We start from the raw sequence: 25,453 nt of genomic DNA, 5'->3' as shown, positions 1-25,453 counted from the left end.
AGACTCAGTTTGAAGCAGAAATACTCGCTTCTTGATTCGCTTTAAAGCAGGGTCAAGCGGGCCACGTGTACTTCTTATTTGCTCTTCACAGTGTTAAAACATGTGGAGATTTTGCATAAATTTTTACATAAAAAAAAAAAGAGGCAACTCTGAGCTTACATTCTTGTGTGGCAAAAATCACTGGAGCTAAGGAGCAACTGCTTTTTGGTGGAACTCTCGATAATTCCCCGGTTTGCACCTTTCTTTACTCTACCAAGCATCCTGCCCCTAGAATTCTAGGCTTGCAAACCTAGTTTTAAAGGCACCAACTTGATTGGAGAAATAATGGGCAGCCTGCAGTATCTCATTTCCTTCCCCCATGTGAAATAGAAAAGATAAAGATAGTTCAGAACTACTTTTTTCATATTTATACATGCTGCTGCTTAGAAAAATTGTAGTCCTATATGACTACTGAGTGAATAAGAAAAGAGAGATATTTTCTATTGCCAGCTGTGTGTGTGCCTGTAGATGGGTGCATAGCCCTGATAAGCGGATGAAAGGTAAAATAAATAAAGTCCTAGTATGACAGGAAGGTATCAATCCATATTTAATGATGAATTTTTCAAGACTGGAATTCAGTATTTGCTCACAAATTCCTAACACAGTTACTAACGCTGTGTACAAAGAACTGTATTGAGGAAGATACTCCATTTGGGAAAGATGATGAGTCTTTTTGTGCTGCTGAAATTAATTTCATTTTATTCAATTTATCTGCTTAAAGCAGTTATAAAATTGCTTATAGCAATCAAGGTCCTGGTGGTTTGCCAGCTCTCAACAGATAAGCTGTTTTAGAAATAGTTATTTTCCAATAATGTTATTGAAGTTGAGCACATTTTAGTTCTCCTACTCTTAATATTCCCTTAAAGAAAAGATGTGTCTTTTTCTTTTTAAAAATTCATATTGAATAGGCCGTGAATATGGAATCTGAATCTTAACTCTTTGATTCTTTTGAAATGCATCCTAGAGGAATCAGAAATACTATGTAAAATTTGTCAAAGGTCTCATTTTGGACAGAATAATTTTAAATAGATCTGTCATGTAATTAGCTATAAAAGAACTTATATTTCATTTAAGACCTGCATGTTCATATTGCTATTTCAGGACAACATTGATAATAAACATAGAATTCACATATTAGATAATTTCTTCTTATTATATATTTAAATACAGTCTAACTATTAAAACAAACAAAAAATTGAAAAACAACAATAAAAGAGCCCTGGCCAGTGTGGCTCAGTTGGTTGGAGCTCTTCCTCTTTCTCTCTAAAAAATATTCATAGCTTAAGTATATATAGGACTATTCTCTCAAGCATAAGTGCAGAGCACAAAATGTTTCCTAAGAAATGTGTATTGATCCTATAAATGTTTTCTTTTCTTCCTTTTTTTTTTTTTTTTTGATGGCAGGCTCCAAAAGTGCAGGATCTATACCTCTGTCATTTTTTCCCAAATGCCTAACACATAGTACTTGCTTAATAAATATTTATAAACATTTATTAATATGAAAGCAATCACTATGTAAAAAGACATGCTTTTTTCTTTCTAGATAGCTTTTGTTTTTATAGCTGATTTTAAGAATCCATTTAATGTATTTTCATTTCAAATAGAAAACTGAGACAGTATAAGCAATTTATAAATTACAAAGTAAATGTACCAAATATATTGAGAGAGCTCTTATGAATCAATTACATTAAAAAGAAAAAAACAAAACAGAAGTGAGTAATAGACATGACAAGACAGGCAAAGAGAAGTAAATATGTCGTGCTTCACTGGGTGACCTTCTAGTTAGGCATGTGTAAAGCCCTTTATCACTTATAAGCCTTTATCAATCCTGCCCTTGGGAACATAGTTTGCTAAAACATAAAAGTCTGAACTGAAATGACAAAATGAAATAACTACCCTTCTGGAAATTCTCAGAGCCTCCATCTCCCTACCAGTTAATATGTATCAAAATCTGGTTTGAAAGAAATAATTTTTATGGGTGATTTTCTGAACAATAAACACTCTTGTCTATTAAGGCTCTCTTTTTGTTTCATTAAATAATAAACTAATACCATTCATTCAACAATATTTATTGATAAATATTTATTAAATATTATACATCTATTAAATGCCGTTTTAGTAGAATAGATTAGATTCTATTAAATAGAACAGATTAGTCAACCTTAAATATTTTGGGGGCATTCAGACAAAGCACTATAATTGAGCAAGATTAGGATTTTATGGGAAAATATATGCTCAATTAAACTATCTAACTAAAACAAACTGGGGTTTTAGCTAAAGCATTTCTGGAAGAGCATCATCTGAGAGTAAGTCACTGAGGAAGGATGATAGACAGGCTTTAGGATAGAAACCAAAGACAATAACAGCAACAAATGCCTGGAGGTGGTAAGTACATTGCACATTTGATAAACTGAAAATGTTTCAGTAATGCTTCCTTTTTATTTTCTCTGTAATTAGAAATCATTTATTAGGTGAGCATTATATGTTCATTATTCAAAAATTACATTATACATACACACAAAAATCAAATACATCATTAACTCAACAATACGTGTTAATGTTTCAGTGACTAAATCTATAATAACAGGATCATGTATAGGGGCTGAGAAATATTTTTTACACTCATGGAATTAAGAGCTTTCATGTAAACACCTTGCTGACCTGCTATTTCAAGCCAGAACTCACCCATGCAGCCAGCTGCTTTCGTCAGCAAGGTGTTTAAAATCACTTAAATTAATGTAAGTGCAGACACGAGTTATCTCCTGACCGGCCAGCAAAGTTCAGGCACAGAAACATGTGTATGTGTATACTTGTGACTACATACACAGTGCTTAATATTCATCTTCACAAAAAGTAAATGTTAAGTGCATAAAGTTTATTTTATTACTTTTTTTATCATATATTTAACCCCTTATTGTACAAAGAATACATTTTTTAATCTTAAGAAAATATTATTAGTTACCAATTCTGGCTATGATGGAATGGCTTGTAGAAGACCAAAACCTCTGCTCACAACAACTAGAAAGGGGATATAAAATTAATGTGCGTAAGAGAAAACACCATTGGTTTGATAGCATCAGAGAACTGTTGAGGGGCTATGTTTTGAGAGGTCAGATCATAGAGAAAGAGATGTACACTGAGATTAGGGTTGCCAGAGTTAGCAAATAAAAATATTGGATGCCCCACTACATTTGAGCTCTAGATAAAGAATGAACAATAATTAAGGATAAGTGTGTACCAAACGTTGCAGGAATTCTGAGTTTTATCTGGCAATCCCAGTGAGGCAAATGTAACGTTATGAATGTAGTTATCCTCTCAGGACATTTGCCAATTCATGGCAAAAGTCAGAAGGCTGAGATCATGGACATAGGTAGGCAAGAAGCTAAGGAGCAGAAAAGCCAGAAGAGCTTTAAATGGTATCATAGGCCCAGAGAGTAAAATATTCATATTTGGAATTGCTAAAGGATCCAAGACACAAGGGCCAGGATTTTAGATAACAGGCATGTGCATTTCCCCTCCTACATGTTTGCTGATTTAGAAAGGCAGAGCAAGGGACTATGAAGCCAAACAGAATGAAAAGCAAAACGTAGTTTTATGCACCCTCAGAGAGCTTGGAAGACAAACACTGAAGGACAGGACACCTCAGTCACTAGCCGCAGTTGGGAACCTTGGGCAGTTAATGGAAGTGGGCGAGTCAGAGTGCTGCTGAGGGTAACACTTAAACCAGCCTCAAATCAGTTCAGTCCCTGGTAGAACTGGGGGGACCTGTCCCTCTGCTTCTCAGGGGGTAAAGTAAACCTTCTATGGAGAAACACTGCATTCCCCCAAATATCTACATTTTTCAAGTCAAACATTTAAAATTTGGTAAAAATTTACCAGACGTACCAAAAAAATGCACCAAGAGAAAATAAAATAGGATAGAAATAGATCTGCAAAAGATATAGATATTAAAGTTATTAGATATAAATTTTTAAATAATTATGATTAATATGTTCAAGTGAACAGATACCATGACTGAACTGAGAGAACTGAGTTCTACAAAAGGAACAAAATGAAAATTCTGGAAGAGAAAAATCCAATAATTGAAATTAAGTATTTAATAGATGAATTTATTGAACTGGAACATAGGTCAGTAGAATACATATTGAAAATGTATAAAGGAGATGTACTCAAATGTTAGGAATAAATCTAGTAAATAATGTGAAAGCATTCTAAAAATAGGAAGTGCCATTGGCTTAATTTAAAGATAGTCCAAGTAAATGGAGACACTGACCATGTTTTTGGAACAGATGGCTTGATATTGGAAAGGTGATTCTCCTCAGAGTATGCTATAAACTTAATGTAATGCTACTTAAAAGCCCAGCAGTTACTGTTGTGTATGTATGGAAGTTGGTAGGCTGGTTCTAAAATTTATATAGGAGTGCAAAAAGCCAAAAATAATCAGAACAATCTAAAAGAAGAGGAACAAACTTTGATTTACACTACCACACATCAAGAATTACAATAAGGCTCCATAATTAAAATAATGAAATATTTGGAGCAAACAGAACAGAATAAAAATTTTAGAAACAGTCTGTATCTATCTGTATTTGTATCTTTATTTATTCCATCTATTCTATCACCTGTCTATTTACCTTTTATGTATCTACGTATCCTTGATTTTTACAAACATGGCACAAAAATGCAGTGGGAAAGAATACTCTTTTCAATAAGTGCTTCTGGGTCAATTAGATATCTATATAGAAAAATTCATGCATCTTCACCCTCATCTCACACCAACTTCAGATGGGTTGAGATCTTAATGTAAAAGGAATTACTACTAAAAGCTTTTAGAAGAATACATAGGAAAATAATTTCAGTGTAGGCAAAGATTTCTTAAATAGGACATAAAAAAGCAGAATATATGCATATCTTTGATCTAGCAATTGTGCTCCTAAGTTTATATCTAACAGAAATGTATACATATGTTACCAATTGGTCTGCACAGTTCATAGCAGCACTGTTCATAATAGGCTGGAACTGGAAAACACAAATGTTTATCAAGGGTAGAGCAGGTGAATATATTTTGTCATGTTCACATAACTGAACACTACACAGCAGGACATTTCTTGAAAGCTTTGTGAAGCGAGACACAAGGGTACACTCTGTATGATTTCATAAATGATATTTAAAAACCAGGTATTGTTTAAAGGGTACAGAGTCTTAGTTTGGAATGGTAAGTTCTAGAAGTAAATAGTATGCTGGCTCTACAATAGTATGAATATACTTAATGCTACTGAACTATATCCTTAAAAATGGCTAAAATGATCAATTTTATTATATATATTTTACCAAAAAAAGAAAATAGCACTTTTCCACTCATCCTAGAAGCCCTTTTATTGCTCTGAGCCAACTGCAAAGCCTTATCACCCCCAAATTAACCATGATCCTGACATGTACAGTTATCAATAACTTAACATTTCTTGATGCTTTACCAATAAAGTGTGCATTCCCTAGGTGCTACTTTAGTCTTGACCATTTAAAAAAAGTCAATGTCTATTATTAGTCAATCTCTAACTCTTTATTTTCCTTATGATGTATTTGTGGAAGAACCGAAGGAATTTAACCTACAGTATTTCATTGTCTGATTTTTCTGTTTGAATAATCGTAAGTCAATTTTTCAAGTTTTTCCCTAGGAACTTGATAGAGATAGAATAACTGTATTATAAGCAAGATTGTTTGTGATAGAAATGACCACATATTGGCAAATAGAATTTGTATTAAGAGAAACTGTTAATGAACCGTATGTTACTGATAAGGACATTGCATTTTTGGGGCTCACCTAAGTGTAGTGATTCTTATAACGGGACACGTGCTTTCAGGGTCCCTAGAAGTTATGCCTATTAGTTGTTACAAGAGATATTTTTTCCTGGGGGCATGAGGCTTTTAAGCCAGGCTGACTCCTGCCCTTGAACAAGGTGAGTACTTCCCCCCCCAACCTTACTGCTGTGAGGACTACTACTGTCATTGGCACAGAATGTTTGTCACCGCCCTGCTGACATTCTGGTTCCTGTGCCGAATCTTTTTAAATGAAACTGATGGCAAGTACGGCCCATGGCTGTTTTGTGAATGGATGTTAAATTGGACTCTAAAAGTTCCCTGGTCTACATTGCACCCATTTTCCTATACTGTTCTGAAGTTGATTAAAAATGCTGCGTGTAATCATATAAGCATTTGAAATTGAAAAACAAAACTAGAGCCTTGATATTATTATACATTTCAATTTCTATGCTATATCTATTTTTACTTTTTGTGTTGTTTTTCCTACATATAAAATTGCTATAATCATTCAAATAGGATATTAATAGAGGGCTTTTTAGATTAATATCTCTTCAGATAGTATTATATTATTCAAAATATAGTGACATATTGATCATGTCCCTATAATATGAGAATATTTATGTAGAAGGTATGCATATGGATACAAATGAAAAGGTGGCTTCTGTTATTTTTAAGAGTAATTTTAAGGGAAAAGATCTTTTATTCTGGGTATAGATAGTAATAAACTTAAAATATTTCTTTGAATAATTAGAAAGAGTTTACTTTTTTCTCCAAAAGATGAGAAATTTGTTATAAGGTAATCACATTTTTTCACTAAACAGAATAGGTACGTGGCTTTTAGAAAGTAAATACAAATATGTCTTTTATATATTAATAAATGTCTACGGAAACTTTATCTCCAACCTCTGATCTACAGTTCTGGCATACACTATAAGTGTGAAATAGCTTCACTCGAAAGTGCATTTTTGACTATGACCTAAAATATTTAACATAAAGTATAAGACAAAGTGAAAGATTAATTGCAGTGATTTGGTTTCAGATTTGTGATAATATAGAAATGTGTAGCTATTAAACTTAATTAAAAATTATCGAGTTTAGTTTGTTTTCATAATTGATTAACATAGTAAGAGTTTTACTTAACTCTCCCTTTCAGTGATTTTCTTGATGTGAAAAGGTTTGGATCTTGCTAGGTCTTTAGACAAGTGTCATCTTCCGGGGTTTGCTGGAAAATAAACTTGCTTACTTAGAATAAGTGGAAAGGCAGACATAAGGGAAATGATCGCAGTTTCCATTGGTTCACTAGTGCTATCCAGATATTTTTATTACCTAGATCGGTTTGGGGGTAGTAGGAGCAAGAAACATTTAGAAAAAGACAGCAAGTGTAGTAAGTGACCACTGTTATTCTACATATGGTGTGAAAGTAGTCTAACCGCATTGATTATCCAGGCGTGGAAGGGGCCATGCAGTGGGCCATGAGGAAAAGAGGGGCAGATTAAAGAGCGTGGCTCTCAGGTTTGTGCAGCAATGATGTCGGACAGAGGCCTTGATTAAACACTTGAAAGCAAAGAAGAATCTCTTCATCAGAGGAGAGTTTGCATCTTGTGATGTTTTCAGCTATTCTTTCAATGTGATTTTTTTAGGCACTGATATTACATCTGACATTATGTGCAGTAGTAGGTCCCAAGGGGATTATAAAAGGTGAATTGTTTCCATAATGGCTGTGCCAATTTACATTCCCACCGACAGTGTACTGTACTGAATACTGGCAATCTGCTAAGAGAGTAGATTTAAGGTGCTCTCATTAGACACGGACACAGACACGCGAAGTAAAACCACATGAGGAGATATGTCAGTTACCTCCACTGTAGTAATTATTTCACTGTGCGTATGTATATAAAATTATGTTGTACACCCTAAATATACGCAATTTTTATTTTAAAACTTGAAGATCTCATTAGTAGTGAATTAGACATAAACCTTACTACCACTGAGATGCTCACTATTGAAGGAGACACAAGTTAACAACTGTCTTTGGGATGGATCACAGCTGAGGAATTGATTGAGTTGAACAGGAAGTCTTCTGGGAGGAGTCTTGTTTGGGCTCATTAATGAGGTTCAGGTAAGTAATGCACATTGATTCTAAGCATTATTTTCAGACATCCCTGAAAATCTCTACAGCTGTGTTTAGGGATCTTTGTAAACAAAGAAGATCCTTCAGGTATCAGGTATTTATTTTTCAACAAAAGTTTCACTGACACCAGTCTGTACCAGGCACTATTATAAGTACTGGAGATATAGCTGGGGACATGGTAAACAATCTGTCCTCATGAAACTTACATTCTAGCGGGAGAGACAAATAACCAGCTACAAAGAAGATGCCTCATAATACAAATCCAAGCAGTGAGGGGAGGCAGGGCGAGGAACTGCGGCCTGCTTGAGCGAGGACGGTCAGGGGCGCCCTTCGAGAGAAGGCATCTGTGAGTCCCACACCTGACCGAGGACAGGCGGGGAGGCCTCGGGGAAGATTACCCCACACATTGTGAACCACACACCCAAGGATGTACTTTGCTACCTTTCTTTGTACTTTTGTGCTGATAGATTTGAACTTTTAACTTTGGAATCTGTTCATCTTAAAACTTTAGATATTTTTTTCAAGAAAGTTTTCTCCTAAGTCTTCTTTATTTCTGGATTGGCAGCTCTTACACAAACAAATGCAATTTTCTTTTGTACTAATTACTCTTAATCTCTGACTAATTACCTCTGTTTGAAGCAGGAGTTTTCAGTGCTCTGGTAGAAGTCAGCAGGAGTGCTGCTGAATTAATAGGCGCAGTTTTTCGGTGCATAATGTGTAACAGAGGAACGCAAGAAAGGCCTGCCTTTCTTTTGTCCAAACTTAAGTATTTTGACAACTGTGCAATTCATTATTCATTTTGACTCATTCCATATGGAAACCACAATAATAATGGCATTAAAATAATTCACCTTAATTTGGAGCATGGGAGTTTCACATTGCATTTAAAATTAAAGGCGACTTTTTAAATTGAATTTATTGGGATGACATTGGTTAATAAAATTATATAACTTTCAGGTGTACAATTCTATAACACATCATCATATATTATATTGTATGTTCACCACCCCAACTCAAGTCTCCTTCCATCACCTTTATTCCCCCTTTACCCCCATCTATCGCCCCCACACCTCTTTCCCTCTGGAATGGTGACTATTTGTGATTTTCACAAGTTTAAAAACCAGCTATCTGGGGAATAGAAAATCTGATCAATTGTATAAGAAAATGAAAAAAAATGAGGGGGACTCTGTGAGGGTATTTTTTTTTTAAGAGGAAGAAATTAGAGGTTGAAAGTGGTTTTTTGAAAAAAATTACTGTTCATATTTAATCATAGCCTTTTCATTTCAAAGATAAAGATATAAATGTCCTAGATAAACAGAGACCTCACCTGTAAATAATATGTAATATATATATATATATATATATATTACTGTTCTCATAGAATATTAAGTGAAATATAAGCAAAACACATTGCCATAACCATAATTATAAAATTATAAAATAATTAAAATCTTCAAATGGAAAAATATGTGGAATCATATAGTGAAAACATGTTTCTAATAATAAATTTATCTGCCTTTTTCCATCTTACCAGTTCTTTGATGCAATCTCATTAGGCAAGATCAAGACTGAAATTCTGATAGACTGATTTGTGGGGATTATTTAAAACTACCCTTAAATCCTTTGTGTTTTTTCTAAGAGACAAGCCAACAACACTGCCTGAGAAACTTGGAAAACTGCTTACATAAGATGGAAGGTTCAGGAGTCCTTAAAACAGCTACCCAGCTATATTCCCAGAAATGTCATATAATGTTTCTTAAAGTTTGTTCATATGTGTGATTAATTTATAAAAACCTATTTTGATGAAGGGTGATCCCAGATGACAGCATTTGTTAGAAGGGCAATTGGTATTTAGAAGCAAATTTCCTCAAGTGAGGAAAACAGTGTGGCAGACTGAATCAGGCTCAGATTGTGGCCTGCAGTGTTCCATGGAAACAATCTGGCGAGTTGCGCTTAACCACACCTTGGGCACCGCTGTGACCACATGACTTAATAACCTCCTGACCAAGCTGTGGCCCACTTCTATTTCTGGAAAGGAGAGCTTTCTGGTATAAAATACCACATGCTGTCTATTCAAGGCTGTGCCTGTTAGAAAGGCTCTTGGCAGCAAACAATAGAAAAATCTGACAAACAAGAAAGGGTGTGTTGGTTCCACACAATGAGTAGCCTAGGGTTAGAGAGCTCAGGACCAAGTCGCTCATTGATGTGTGTAGGGACCCAGGATCTTTCCACCTTTCTGCTCCCCCATCCTGGAGAGAAAAACATTCTGGTTCAGATTCAGAGACTTGTAGAGATTTGCAGTGACCATTCTTAAGATTTTTGAGAACGTCGTAAGAAGATAGAAAGAAGAGATCCTGAGAAAACACTTGCCTTCCTGCTAATCGATTCAGATTGGCTTGATATCTGAGGTGTTACTTGAAATGTGGCATATTTGTGCTCATAGGCAGGTAAATCCTGGGGCATTTTATTTTATCTGTGCATTTTATTCCTTTTTAGAATGTGTATTTTATACCTTACAAAAGAAAAAAATTAAAAAGAGGGTAAGAAATGGTTCCAGTGGGATGATTTTAACATGCAAAGTGTCCCTAGGGTTTCTTCTTTGCTGCTTTTTCCCTCCTTCCCTGACCCAATCCCTCCACACACACACTTTCTAGAAAACTTGAAAATAGAAAGCAAAATCCCTCAACTGTTGTGAATCATGCAATCAAAGTTAATTACTTATAAATGAACTTTGGATTGCCGCATAGACTGTTAAATTTGATTTCTTATTACCTATTGCTAAAACTGAGTGAGACAGAAAAAAGTTAGTGTTTTGTTACTTAGCTTTTCTTTGTTCGCCACTAATGTTCCTTTATGTCAGAGCTATTGGCTTTTCTTTGTACGTAACGGCTATATTCCTAGAGAATTAAAGAGAACTGCTTTAATATTATTTCAAAAGAGGTAAAGAGCCATCCATGCTGCTGTTAATATTAGCTAACATCAATCGAGCAATTACCACGTTCCACATATTATAGTAAACACATTCCAAGTACTTTCATATGATCCTTGTAACAACTCTCAGAAATATATACCATTAACAGGGTTTTACAGAGGAGAAAACAGGTTTTGAGAGACCACATAATGTACCTTAATTAGGAAACAGCTAAGATCTGGACCTCCATTGGAAACGGGCCACACGCTCTGCTTCCCCATGCGGATGGTTAGCTTCATAACTGCAGAATGTTTCCTACTGCTAGTGCCAGTGCCCCATCTCCAGCCATTTGTAGCATGGGTGTGTTTCATTCCATCCCTTTGCAATTCTCAAGGTTAGAGACAGTATTAAACTCTCCATTTGCATAGCATTTTGTTTTCAACAGCTTATTAGTTATTTAAAATTTTTATTAACTTGGTTAATACAACATTGAGTATTCTCAGTTCTTGTGTTTTATAGCCAGAAGGATGGGTCAGAAGAGCTATGTCTAGATTAAAAATAGTTTCCTGAGTTTTAAGGCTAGTGTTCCATATACTATAGATACACTGCAACAGTCCCTCTCTCTTTCTCTTTTTTTCTTTTTTGTCATGGAATTCAATTGCAATTAAGTTGTCAGAGTTTCATTCATTTTCTTTTTTCATAAATATAACTAGAATAAACATACAGAGAGCTTGTAGGTACTGCCCCAAAGTAACTTTGCTATAAGCATGATAGTTGTCCTAATCAGTTCAGGCTTCTATAACAAATTACCATAAACTGGGTGGGTAAATCAACAAATATTTATTTATCATGGTTCTGGAGGCTGGGGAGTCCAAGATCAAGGCACCAGAAGATCGGGTGTCTACTGAGCACCTGCTTCCTGTTTCCTAGTGGATTATGTCCTCACATGGCAGAAAGAAGGAAGGCTAGAGAGCTCTCTGGAGTTGCTTTTTTATAAGGGCACTGATATTTGTGACAGCGGGGCCCTCATGAGTGAATTATCTTCCAAAGACCCTACCTCCTGTACCATCACATGTGGATTAAGATTTCAACATACGAATTGGGGAGGGGTCACAAACATTCAGTCTGTAATGTTAATTTTAGGATTTCTTTAGAAGATATAGATATTTTATTCATATAAAAAAATCAGTTTCATTATTGGGACTTGGTGTATTTCTTTTGTCTGAAACTCCTGTTTTCCCCTTGGCTTAAATCATACAGAGAAGCACAGTTTATGAGAAAAAAATATCATGCCTATAATGTGAGTAGCAGCTGGCACAGTGGATGAGCAAACAAGTGATGGAGGAAGGAGATTGTCTTGTCTTGATAATGGCTCAGTTTTTTCACGTTGGGCAAGCTTTTTAACTACTTTAAATAGTTAATGGAGTCATTTGTAAAACAGAAATAAAAAACAGTAACTACGTCCCTGGCCAGTAGAAAACAGTTGTTGGCCTCTTAATAAAGGTTAACTTTCCTGTCCTCTAGAGGCTTCCTGAGGTCATGCTTTACATCAGGAGGAAATGGTAGCCTTCTTGCTGACCTGTATTTCACACGGACCTCTGTTTTACTTGTCCACAGATTTACTTGGCGGGAATAGTATTTATAATCCAGAATTCTCAAAATATGGCCTGAAATGTTCTTGGACTACATTTCTGTAAGAGTGAAATGTGTTGGATCAAGACAAAAATAGATCTTGGTTAGACAATTTGGGCTAAAGGAGTGCTAGAATTTTAACTCCAATTCTCAAGTATGGTTCACCTAATCTGAATATCCATCTTGGAGGAATTCTTTAAATTGGTACTTATCAAGGTAAGAAAATGATTGGTTGAGACTGCTTTGATTTATACTTTTGTAGGTTAATATTTGAGGCTATTGTTACAAGTAACAAATCAATATAAGCTAAGCTAAAGAAAAAATTAATTAGTTGACATCATTAATCACAGAAATATGGTGTTGTCCCGCAGAACCTACGTTTGTGAGGAATGCAGCTTGGTCCCATCAGAGACAACTGGGAAGCAGGCAGCTCTCAGGAATTTAAGGCACGCTCTGTCTCATACTCTGCTCTTGTCTTCTTTCCTGCCCATTTACACCTGCTTCATTCTTTTTCCCTAGTGGACTGACTTCCTATGGGCCAGAGGTCTCATGATAGAGGGTAGATGGTTACCCATGGTTCCCAAGTTTACATGCTTTATTCTGGATATATGGTGTAACTGTAATTCTCAGGGGAGGCACTCTGATTGGAACAGCTTGGTCAGAAGATCCATCGACTGGACCAGGAGTCAGAGTCACATTGCCAAAAAGATGCTTGAAAACTCCCCTTACAGAGTTTTGAGGGAGGGTAAAGTTTAGGCAGCTGTTTTAAGCTTAGCAGATAATATAAAAGTGCTCTACTACATAAATGTGAGACAGTATAAAATATTTACCGCCACGTTCTTCTACAAGCATCTAGTAGATCTTCTCAGGATGAAAATGATGGGAAACCTTAGCTTACAGTAGCTAAGAACATATAATATATTTGGAGACAGTCTGAATTTTCTTCTGATATTTCCCAGTTCTGCTTATCTCCTGTTTGCCTTAAGTTCTTATACTTTGCTATGTCATTTAAAAAAAAATCAGGGCCCCCATGGTAACATTTGCAGGAAATTCATATTTTGTATATGTACTTTTTTAAAGTTTATGTTCCCTGGAATGATCCTTTAACTTCAGGAGGTACGCAGTTGGCAAAAGAAGAGACTGAACCTGTGACCGAATTCTGGTTTGTGTGCCTGACCCTTTGAAAGGCCAAAACTCAAACTGTCAGAGTTTGGGGTAAGGAAAGGTTTAGTGGTCAGGAAAGTGCCAAGCAAGAAGATGGGAGACTTAGCAGTGTCTCAAAACAGTGTCTCATCTTGCTAGCTGGACTAGGTTAAGGATATTTTAGGGGTTAAGGGGAACAGGTATGAGGAAGTGCTGGTCGGGCAAGTTTTCATTGGAGACCTTGAAACTTGTCCATTTATGGCGAAGGTGCGTCAGCACGGGGTCTTCCTGGACAACAGATCCTTGGTCTGGTGTTCAAGTTCCAGTCATGTCCTGGTCCTTTGATTCCATGTGAGCGGCTTGGGGGGTTGGGGAGTGGGGAGCGTGGGGTATAACTTTGGTTCCAGCGCAGCTGGAGGTGAAAGATCTCTCCTCTGCTCCCCTCCTGGCTGCATGACTTGCAGTTTTGGCCTATTGTCTCTTAAAAGCAACTCAGAGTCTTGTTAAACAGAATAGGACCATTTTGAGCTGCTCTTGAGGTTACAAACCCACATTGTGTGCTCTTTTGTGGCCACATAACCCTGTAAACTCTGTGTCTGTGATCTGAAGACTGTGACTGTGCTCCCTGCTGTTACACTAACTTGACTCAATTACCATTCTTGACGGAGGTATTAGAAGGGTTGCTGAAAATTCTCTTGTTTCTCCTTGGTAGGTCGATTCAATTTCTTTTTGGAGTTTAAGCTGAAAACAGAGGTGCATTAGGCAGCACCGTGGCACTTTCAGGGGCAGGGACATTGGTATTCAATTAATTCAAGCCTCACGTGTTTCTCTGTGATACTGTTAAACACCCATTTCCTGCCCTTTCCATCTTACCTGTTAAGCAGCTCAGGGGAAGCCCTATTTAATCATTGATATGCTGAATACTGTGTGAGCTAAGCCAGTATTTTCAGCAGAGCTTTCCCGCTGCTACACTCAGATTGACCAGGATACATTTCCAGAAATGTCCTTGTGTCTATTGCTTTAGTTTATAATTGGAATATACCCTCCAGTTATGGACATATGACCACTTTAAGAATCATTTCAGGGGGTGTCTATTGAGGGTGGATGTCTGTAAATCTCCAGGAATTATTCATGGCATATTCTACTCTTTAGCCTTCTGTTCTTTTGTTATTAATTGGTGGTCACTGCCTCCCTCCTGTTAGTGTAGTCAGAGTAAATGGGCTCTTGCGAAGTCGTGAGAATGGAATTTTTGGGACTCATGCGTAGGAGGATTTGATGTATAGTAGCAAGATTTAATAGAAGAGACTGTCCCACTGCCTCATCCATGACCAAGTGGATCAGCTCCATCTGGCTGCTGAAGAAGTCCAGCCTCTGGGGCCACAGGCCAGCCCCTGTCCTCACCAGGCCCTGGAGGAGGGCCAGGGCCCAGGGCTGCTGTGTCACTACCCTGGCATCAGCATCTGAAGCTTCGCTAGTCTAACAGTCTCTGTTCCCTCCGGCCCACTCTCAGCGCTGTGCTCCCCCATGGCTGCCACACCCAGGCTGCTACGCCCAGGCTCGCAGGGCTGCTACGTGTTAGACACCAGCGGAGCATGTAACACAGGGTTCGGCATAATTAATAGCTGACAGGTGAATAGATGAATAATTAATTTTGAAAATGGGTTACTTTTCAGTGATGTAAATAAGATTTGTCTTAATAAAACAAAATGTATACTATTTTTATATCAATGATAAATATGTACATATAAATAATGATACTATCGTGTCCTACATTTTAGTTCTTAATATGTCTTTACTTACCTACAAAGTAATTATTTGTGTAGATCATTCCAAAATGAGATGAAATAGCTACATTTCTTTTCACAAAGTTTCTTACATGTATCATACTACACTAGGTTTATTCAACTTTTAATTTTCATTTTATTATTTTTTTAAATATATCTTTATTGATTTCAGAGAGAGGAAAGGAGGGGGAGAGAGAGAGAGAAACATCAATGATGAGTCACTGATCGAGCCCACAACCTGGGCATGTGCCCTGACCGGGAATCGAACCCTGATCACCTGGATCCTAGGTCGATGCTCGACCGCTGAGCCACGCCCGGCCAGGCTATTCAACTTTTTATAAGAAAAGTGTGGGCATGAATTTTTTATTTTTTAATATACACATGGGAGTAAACATTCTGCAATGGGATAAAGACAAAAACGTAATTATGGAAACAGAAAAAAAAGTAGTGGTCTCTTTGCATTTCCTGAGAGTAATGTGGCAGCAGCCACCTTAGGGAAACTCAGAACTAGTCTAAAGCAACCACCACATTTTACAGATGAAATTTGGGAGAAGAAATATATGTATTTATTTAACTGTAATTTTTTTTGGTTTGTTTATTTAAATATTGTTGAAACTATTACAGATGTCTCCTTTTTACCCTCATTAATCCCCTCCACCCTGCATCGGCCCCGCCCCCAAGCCTTCCCCAGACCAGTGTCTGTGTCCATGGGTTATGCTTATAAACATATAAGTTCTTTGATTAATCTCTCCCTGCCCATTCCCCCCTTCCCACCTTTCCTCTGAGATCCCTCAGTCTGTTCCATGCTTCTATGTCTCTGGATCCATTTTGTTCATCAATTTATTTTGTTTATTATATTCCACATGTAAGTGAGATCAAGTGGTATTTGTCTTTCTCTGCCTGGCTTATTTCCCTTAGCATAATACTTTCCAGTTCCCTCCATGCTGTGCCAAAGGATAAAAGGTCCTTCTTTATAACAGCTGCACAGTACTCCATGGTGTAAATGTCCCACAGCTTTTTTATCCACTCAGCTACTGATGGGCACTTGGGCTGTTCCCAGATCTTAGCTATTGTGAATTGCACTGCTATGAACATAGGGGTGCATAAGTTCTTTGTGATTGGTGTTTGGGGTTCCTTAGGATGTATTTCTAGAAGTGGGATCACTGGGTCAAATGGCAGGTCAATTTTTGATCTTTTGAGGAAATTCCATACTGCTTTCCATAGTGGCTGCACCAGTCTGCATTCCCACCAGCAGTGCACTAGGGTGCCCTTTTCTCCACACCCTTGTCAGCACTTGTAGTTCGTTGACTTGTTGATGGAGCCATTCTGACAGGTGTGAAGTGATACCTCATTGTGGTTTTAATTTGCATCTCTCTGATTATTAGTGACGGGCATTTTTTCATATGTCTCTTGGCCATCTGTATGTTCTCTTCGGAGAAGTGTCTATTCAGGTCCTTTGCCCATTTTTTAATTGGATTGTTTGTCTTCCTTTTATTAAGTTGTTTAAGTTCCTTATATATTTTGGATATTAACCCTTTATCAGATGTGTCGTTGGCAAATATGCTTTCCCATACAGTGGGCTCCCTTTTTGTTTTGTTGATGGTTTCTTTTGCTGTGCAGAAGTTTTTTATTTTGATGCAGTCCCATTCGTTTATTTTCTCCTTTGTTTCTCTTGCCCTAGGAGAAGTATCAGCAAAAATATTGCTATGAGAGATGTCTGAGATTTTGCTGCCTATGTTTTCCTCTAGGGTTTTTATAGTTTCATGTCTTACATTTAAGTCTTTTATCCATTTTGAATTTACTTTTGTGTAAAAGTAAATTTTTACTATGGTGTAAATTGGTGGTCTAGTTTCATTTTTTTGCATGTACCTGTCCAATTTTCCTAACACCATTTATTGAAGAGACTGTCTTTCCTCCATTGTATGTTCTTGCCTCCTTTGTCAAATATTAATTGACCATAATGAAGTGGGTCAATTTCTGGGTTCTCTGTTCTGTTCCACTGATCAGTATGTCTGTTCTTGTGCCAGTGCCAAGCTGTTTTGATTACACTGGCTTTGTGGTATAACTTGATATCTGGTATTGCGATCCCTCCAAAAAGGGAGGAAACAAAACTGTCATTATTTGCAGATGACATGATATTGTACATAGAAAATCCTAAAGAGTCAACCAGAAAACTACTAGATTTAATAAATGAATTCAGCAAGGTAGCAGGATACAAAATTAACATGCAGAAATTGATGGCATTTTTATACACCAATAATGAACACTCAGAAAGAGAAACTAAAAAAATCCCATTTACCATTGCAACTAAAAAAATAAGATGCCTAGGAATAAACTTAATCAAAGATATAAAAGACCTGTACTCAGAAAACTACAGGACACTGAAAAAAGAAATAGAGGAAGATATAAACAAATAGAAAAATATCCCATGTTCATGGATTGGTAGAATTAACATCATTAAAATGTCCATACTACCCAAAGCAATCTATAAATTCAATTCAACCCCTATTAAAATACTAACAGCATGTTTCACAGATCTAGAACAAACACTTCTAAAATTTATATGGAACCAAAAAAACATCCCGAATAGCCACAGCAATCTTGAGAAAGAAGAACAAAGTTGAAGGGATGACAATACCAGATGGAGAATAAATATTAAGTGACAAGTTTGCAGAGTGATCTACTGCAGAACTAACTTCCAGGTTTAACGGTTTTTCCAATCTATCAATGTAACAACCTGAGAAATATTGCTAACAACATAAAACAACAAAGACAACCCATTTATGAAATCCTTTATGGGGACAAACCAATAATGAATTCATGAGGAGCTGCTGGCCTCACATCCCATCTTTGGAAAGGCTCTGGTTTAGTGGGCTAAGTAATATTATTTAATAAGAGTTAGTAATGAATAAAGAGAAGTAATAATTTAAAAGTTAATAATGAGTTTATACAGCATGTAATTTCTTATGTGTTTTTAAATAAGCCATTGTATATTTGTTGGGCTTTACTTTTTTTCCCCAACATTTGGGGTTAATGAATGTACATAAACTAACATTCTGCTCATTACTGATATGATTTAAGGAAAGAAACTGAGGCGCTTTCACCACACTATCAACGAGGATGGTTGGGTAAGAAGTTAGCAGAGCCCCTCAGGCTTTACTTTTAAATAAAGATTAAGGCAGGAAATGGCACACACCGTTTTCTCACTGACACTGTTAGAATGAGCACTAGACAAGAAGTGGTGCTCCTGAGACATCTGGAGAATGACAGTTTGCTTCTCACGTAAGCAGGAGCCTCGTTTTCTGGGAACGAGACAATGTCCTTTAGAAAGGACGCTCTTATATGTGATTCAGAGCCACAGCTCCAGATGCACGTTGGGTATAAAGTATTTCCAGTTGTTCACATACACTGCTGTTATGCTGAAGACACAGCCGATTTCATTCAGCGTTCATTAAGGAAAATGTCCCCTGTAACCAGACTTGTACACAAGACTGGTAGAAACAAAACCTTCCCTATGGTAAGTTTTACATGTTTTTAGCCATTGATGTGGTTACACCAAAAATCAATGTCCAAGTTTATAACTAGAATGGAACATAGATTGTGCATGATTTATTGCAAGCTTATTTTTATGTTTGGAAACAATTATCAGAAGTGAACACCTTCATAAATGAGAAACCATGTGATGCCCTAGCATGTTGTGAGTAAAGATCCTTGGTTAATATAATATTTAAGTAGATATAAAAGAAAGCCTTTCAAAGCAGCCTGGTACAGTAATGGGTCACTGTAGAATTCATCTATGTGTTAGCTGCCCAAATCAGCTTTATTTTATTCCTCTAGTCAAGTGTAGGTTTATATAATTAACTTCATTGAAATAATGTTTTAAACTCTTAATCATCTACGTAACCATATCCTGAGACAATTATTTCTGGTGATCTTACATCTTGAATTAATGTTTTCTTTACTGAGGACTTGTTTGAATTAAATGTCTAGAGAGATTGCTCCTCTATAGATTATTTCTCTAGAACTTTTTTTTTTTTTTCCTAATGGGATATCTGGATACACTTGTATTATCATTAAGTATAAGATACTGGAGATGGTGGCATCCTGGCTACTACACCAGGAATTGCCCACACTACAGGCTTTGTTGAATATCCAGAAATATATAGAAAGGCACAAGGTAGTTTGGACCATGTGCATGTGTATTTGATGTGGTAAATGATGAAAACCATTAAGAACATCTAATCAAATTTAAGGTAAAGATGCCTGTAGTGCTTTTAAAAATATATACTTTAGCCCTGGCTGGTATGGTTCAGTTGGTTGAGTGTCCTTCCATGCACCGAAAGGGTATCAGTTCAATTCCCAGTCAAGGCACATGCCTGGGTTGTGGGTTCAGTTCCCTGACTGGGGGCTTGCAGGGAGCAGCAGGTTGATGTTCTGCTATCACATCAATGTTTCTCTCTCTCTGTTCTTCTCTCTTCCTCTCTCTTTAAATTCAATAAAAATATATTTAAAAATATATAAATAACAATGCTAAGTGACAATATATTGGTTGAGTTGAGAAGTCATTCTTTATATTTTGATTACAGAATGCACCATCCTCACTTCCTTCTAATTTACTGTCATCTTTGAGTAAAATATTTTGGACTGTGTTGAAATTTATAAATTTCCATATCGTTTCAGTTTAGTTGTTGGCATAAAATATAATTGGATTGGAGTAAGGATTAAGGTATTAAGTTAGCTGGGATGTAATGAAAAGTTTTCTGATTCTATAAGCAAACTTCTGTTTTCTGAAGTTTTGAATTTCCATCTTGATTATCTAAGGACATGTCACCGATAGCTTAGCATCTGCCCTAAATGTCCCGTTTTGGGCAAACATGAGCCATTCTCTTTAGGGTTTTTAGCTTATGAAAGAACATCAGAAAGCAAAGACAAACAAGCAAATGGAAACAAATGCCTAAGTCTATAAAGCAAGCCTCAACTAGGCCAGCAAAGCCGAATATAACATGGAATAGAGAACGGCTGCTACGGCACCTGTCAGCATAGATTTAGCACCTGGTCTCAACTGTTTGGTTGTCTGTACTTCAGAGAGTAAATAAACCACTCTTTTATGTACTCTCCTGTGAACTCGTATGCCAGGGACATCAATGAATTACTTAAAACACTCTAAAGTACACGCCAGGAGCATATAAAGACTTAGTTCATGCTTTTCAGGTTAATGATGTTTATATAAAATTGAGTCCTTGAGAAAGCAAAAGAAGCTTTCCTAAATATCTATGAATTAATTTAATTCAAAAATATTAATAACTCTTATTAAATGCTTACTACCAGGCCCTGAAAAGAACATACTACTAATACCATAAGATTAGATGGCAATACAGCTTTGTTTTTTGTGTTTTTTCTTTTTCTTCCAGTTTATAATGAGGAAACTATAATAGATGACAGAATTCTTGGGTAGACCTGACTATATCCACCCCATGGTATAAACACCCTGAAAAATTCCTGGGACTGTGTATGTAATGAATTTTACTCCTGTGATTGGGTTATATCACATGGCACAATTGACTTTAAGAGAGGGAGATGATCTAACTTCCTTCAACTATTACTTTTATGAAAAAGTTTCTGTTCTTACCATTACTTTGTAAGCATTTACATTCTTTTACCTCCATTTACTGAGGACCTATTATATGTTAGCTATTGCCCCGTACACAGTGGGATGGACACAAAAGGCTGCTCTGAGCAGAGCCATGGTATTGCACTGTGATACAATGCCAACAAATAATCTAATGTATTGAATCTTTCCAGGAAGCCCAAAACATTTTAATAATATCTCAACTTTTTCTTTCTGAACTTTGTTGTCCTTCCTTCCTAGAAATTTAATAATTTTCGTAGAGATATTTTTAATGATTAAGCTCTGCAGTGTGGTTGCTGCTTTGTACATTTTTGGTCAGAGAGAAATGTCTCTTCAAGGGGCAAGTAGATTGATGGCGTTGCCTTGGATTATTCGTGAAATTACTCAAGAGGAATTGTTTGTGAATATCGCCGCATGGGTGTGAGAAATTTAAGGAAGACAAAACAAAACGTTTGTGTATCTATGAATGTTCTCTGTCAAAAGATAAGAACAAAATGAAATAAAATAAAAATAGATGAGAATAATTAACAACTTTGAAATTTTTACTCTGCGGGAGGGAAAAGTAGCCCAGCTTCTAATTGAGGAGATTCATGAATATAATGGCAATATTAAAATGATGGATTTTTAACTTTTTATATCTTCCTTGGAAAAGAACACGAGGAAGAGTAATATGTATAATTAAAATATAATAAAAGCATGGCCAGCTGTCTATTATAAGAAATAGGCTAAAGAATACTTGGAATATTTAAGCGTATACAAATTTAAAAGGCAGGGTAATCATAGGAGGAAAAGCACAGTGGATCAGCTTAATCAAATTGCTTTTGAAAGATCGTGCAGGACAAAAGAGCTTGTGCAATCTTGACATAAAGGGTATGTCACTGATTCTATAAAGGTGAAAAAGATGCAAAATTATCCTATTTTCTGCTAGCAAAATGATAATTGAATAAAATTTGTGAAAAAGGAGTATTTGACAATATAATATAAAACATTCTTAAAAATATGTAGTATTATTAAAGTGTATATTCATTTTGTCACTTATGTCATATTTGATTTTTAACTTTATACTCAAGAGGACTTAATTTGGCTCATGATGCAGTCGATAAATTAAATCAAATTAAATGGGATTATCATAATGGCTATAACTTAATGATTATGTGAATCACCTCTAATTTTTTTATTTTTTCAATCTTAGAGAAGTTAAAGTATTTTTAATTTATTATGTTTATTTAATAATCTTTTTCATCGTTAAAAGATTACTAACGGAAAATAGAACAAATATTTTCTTTGGTTTTAGCTATCTGGTACTTATACCTTAAACAGTGACTCATCATATATTTGAGTCTGGCTAGTGTTTGAACAGAGTAAAATATACTTATTCAAATATTTTAACAAGTACTGCCCATGAAAAGCAAATCTGTTCATGTTTTTTAGCCCTAGTTTCCCAGCCTCTGGGATCTTCCTTAGGTTTGAGGAGGATGCCTCCAGCAATAAGCTCTGTATAGGTTCTTGGCCCTTCCTTCCTCCCTTCCTTCCTCCCTCCCTCCCTCCCTCCCTCCCTCCCTCCCTCCCTCCCTCCCTCCCTCCCTCCCTCCCTCCCTCCCTCCCTCCCTCCCTCCCTCCCTTCCTTCCTTCCTTCCTTCCTTCCTTCCTTCCTTCCTTCCTTCCTTCCTTCCTTCCTTCCTTCCTTCCTTCCTTCCTTTTAAATTTAGATATTAATTTCTTTTTGCATTTTCCCTTCCATTTCTTCCCATTCAAGAAGAGTTTTGTGTTTTGTTACTTCAAGAAAGGTATTTGGGGTGAAAGCAGAAGGCACTTTGAAAACTTACTGGCTTTCTTGCCCCAAACTTAATCCTCTCGAGAAGAACAGGTATTGAAGAAGAAAAGTGTTTCTTACACTTTACAGGATTTCCCCAGGACAGAGGGAAGGGAATTGTGTGGTATCTTGATCGGTGAGAACTATACCACTTACCCAAAAAACATACAAAGAAGATGCTTGGCTTGAAAGAGGGTTTTTCCGGGGTGTCTTTAGAGAGGTGGTTCTGTAAGCACCAGCTTTCTCAATCTTGTTAAAGATCCCATTTCCCCCAGGGTGGCATAAAGCTTCTGAGCTGCTGGATCTGAAGGCACCAATGTTAACTTGGACCAGTATTTTTTAGCTGTACCCTGGTAACATGTATGCATGAATGACTAAGGAAAAAAGAGGCTCCTTCTCAAGGACTTGATATTCTATGAGATTCCAGAGTCTTGTCAAAACCCAGTGAGTATGGGCATGGAAAAATCTGGTTGAATTTTCCACTGACCTAGAAATAAAAATTGAGTTTATTTACAGAATATAAAGAAATGTTAAATATTTTTTCTAACTTGAGTTTCTATAAACCCCAATTTATAGACCCCAAATGTATGTCAGTAACTTATTTAGTGTAGCCAATTGTCTCAATTTCTTTCTTCCCCAAAGAGAAATTTGCTAATAGATAATATTTTATTCACTTTGGTGAAGTTGTGTGACAAATGCAGTCACAACAGTGTGAACCACTCATGCATGGTTTTTTTTCAACATTATGTTTAGCATTGGTTTATTTAGCACCATCTTGACTACACATTCCACTCCCTGTGTCAGATTTGAAACTGTCAGAAATGTTCGTAAGAAGAGCTGAGGACCAAAAGCTTCAAGTACAGTCATGCCCACTTAAAAATTCCTACAAATGTGCCATTAGATTTAGTCACTGTGCAGACATCATAGAGTGCGCTGATACACTCTATGGTATAGCCAACTGCCCGCCTAGGCTATGTGGTAGAGCCTCCTGTTCTCAGGCCACAAGCCTGTACAGCATTTTACTGTACAGAACAATATGAGATTAAAGCAGGCACAAGGGGGAAATGATGCAATTAAGAGATCTGCAAGCCAGGAAATGAGTCCTCACCAGAAACTGAACCCTGCCAGACCTTGATCTTGGACTTTCCAGCCTCTGAAACTGTGAGAAAGGAAATTTCTTTTATTTAAGCCACCCAGGCTATGGTAGTTGGTTATGACAGCCTGAGCTGATAATACAACCCCCATAAATCAAGTATTGCTCCTTTCATACAATCTTTATTTATTAACTCTTAGTAATTCCTTCCAAAGAATACAATAAAATGGCTCTGGCCAGTCAATGAATAATTATAGTTTCTGAAAAGCATAACATTAATGTCTTCATTATGTTTTTTGTTTTTTCACCTGACGTTCACTTTGTTGTTGTTTTTCTATTGTTACGTTAGAAGATCTAAGGGTGACCAGGCCTCCAGGAGTTGCCCCCTCCATTCTCTTTAGACAAAGTCCTACAGGAAGGAGATTGAGACATTGGGGAAATTTTTTAAAAATTTATCTTTATTGTTGAAAGTATTACAGATGTCTCCTTTTTTCCCAATTAACCCCTTCTACCCCACACCTATCCCCCACCCCAGGCCTTCACCACACTATTGTCTGTGTCCATGGGTTATGCATACATGCATATAAATCCTGTGGTTAATCTTGGGAAGGAAATTGACAGATTCTGAGGTGATATAAATGATAGATAATGCCATGTTATACCCAAATAATTCAGTCTTTGAAACCAAAATCTGATTTCAGAAAATCTATTGGGAAAATTACAGTGTAAATATGGGCTTAAATTCTATTGTGGGAAGAACTAGAAAGAAAATAATAGTTAAGCTAAATAGTATAAAAACAAATTCAAAATCCTTCTACAAGCCTATAAATAAACCTCTAAAATGCTGCTCTTATTTTTAAGTTAGTAATTGATCCCCAGTTTATACTGTACTTTGGTGTTTTATGATATTTTAATGGTATGATAATTGTTCACCTTAATCATTTAAAACATAACTGAACTATTCTTTAATTTACTTCATATTTGTAAACTTATTTTTTTTTTAAAAAAAAGATAATAGCAAATTATAGAATGGTTAACAAACACAACATTATGCCCTGGGAAAGTTAAGAACATGGTCTCTTGGGAAGGAAATAAAGAGAAAATTGGCCCGGCTGGGTGTGGCTCAGTGGTTGAGCATGGACCTAGGATCCAGGCGATCGGGGTTCGATTCCCGGTCAGGGCACATGCCCGGTTGCGGGCTCAATCAATGACTCTCTCATCATTGATGTTTCTCTCTCCCTCTCTCCCTCGCCTTTCCTCTCTCTGAAATCAATAAAGATATATTTAAAAAAAAAAAAAAAAAGGAAATAAAGAGAAAATGCCCTGATGCTTTCTCATCTTGTCTCATATTTGCAAACTGCAGAGGTCATACAGATTATTTTAAAAATGGTTTTAGATTTACTTGCCCTCAGACATCTTCAATTGTTATTCTGCTATTCCTCAAACAGTGATAGCTTA

The sequence above is a fragment of the Miniopterus schreibersii genome (assembly GCF_964146895.1).
Source record: "Miniopterus schreibersii genome assembly, chromosome: 14".
Lineage (NCBI taxonomy): Eukaryota > Metazoa > Chordata > Mammalia > Chiroptera > Miniopteridae > Miniopterus > Miniopterus schreibersii.
This window is presented reverse-complemented; position numbering follows the sequence as displayed.